Below are 1,274 nucleotides of genomic sequence, written 5' to 3' on the forward strand. Positions count from 1 at the left end.
GTCGCCGCCGACCACGCCGCCCGCGTCGCCGCCGACCACGCCGCCCGTGTCGCCGCCGACCACGCCGCCCGCGTCGCCGCCGACCACGCCGCCTGCGACGTCGCAGATCATCACCAACACCGAGCCAGCCGACGACGAAGACAACGAGCCAGCACCACGACCGCCTGCCAAGCGCCCAAGACCGTGGCCCTCGCCGAAGAAGCCGCCAGTCCGAACTCGCCGACCCAATAAAAACATCTACAACCGCGACTACCGAGCGTTTGCAGCTGCAGATCTCAAGTCCACGCCGATCAGCACGCCGAACTCGTACCGCGAAGCCATGGCCAGCCCAGAGGCGCACCTATGGCTGGAAGCCATGACCGAGGAGATCAACGCGATCACCAGGAACGGGACGTTCCGGCTTGTCCGCCTTCCTAAAGGCCGGACGGCAATCGGCGCGCGTTGGCTATTCAAAGTAAAACGCAAGGCCAACGGCCTCATCGATCGGCTTAAAGCACGCTGGGTCGCGAAAGGATACTCCCAGCTCTTCGGGATCGACTTCGACGAGACGTTCTCACCCGTCATCCGCCTCGAGAATCTCCGACTCCTCCTCGCCATCGCCGCCAACCTCGGCCTCGCCATCCACCAGATGGACGTAGACAACGCGTTCCTGAACGCGGAGCTCACGGAGGAGATCTACGTCGAACAGCCTGAAGGCTTCGAGGACCGCGACCATCCGGACTACGTATGCCGCCTGCAGAAGAGCCTCTACGGCCTGAAACAAGCGCCGTTGGAGTGGAACCGGACGATCGACGCCTATCTAAAAAGGCACGACTTCAAGCCGACCCAGATCGACCCGTGCATCTACGTGCGCACCCGGAACAACAAGACCGCCTTCATCGCTGTCTACGTCGACGACTGCACAATCATCGCGCCTGACGAGCAGATCGACGACATCAAGGACCTGCTCCACCAGGGCTTCCGCATGAAAGACCTGGGGAAAGCCACCTCAGTTCTTGGACTCGAGATTCTACGCGATCAAGGCAACGGGGCGATCTACATTCGACAGGCAGGAAAGATCCACGAGATCATCCACGACTTCGGCCTGGCCAGCGCGAAACCGATCTACACGCCAATGGACGCCAGCCAGCGACTCCCGACGATCGACAGAACAAGCGACGACGACACCAAACTCCCGTACCGATCCGTAGTTGGACGCCTCAGCTACATCGCCTTGGCGACGCGACCCGACATCGCCTTCGCCGTAAACGTACTGAGCCGCCACGTCAACGCGT

General features: G+C 62.0%; 1 pseudogene; it reads left to right on the plus strand.

The window, feature by feature from the left end:
• The first annotated feature begins 319 nt into the window (after positions 1-319).
• ACA1_210920 overlaps positions 320-1,274 on the plus strand; it is a 1,792-nt pseudogene continuing 837 nt past the window's right edge.

Source organism: Acanthamoeba castellanii, assembly GCF_000313135.1.
Source record: "Acanthamoeba castellanii str. Neff unplaced genomic scaffold scf7180000084758, whole genome shotgun sequence".
Lineage (NCBI taxonomy): Eukaryota > Discosea > Longamoebia > Acanthamoebidae > Acanthamoeba > Acanthamoeba castellanii.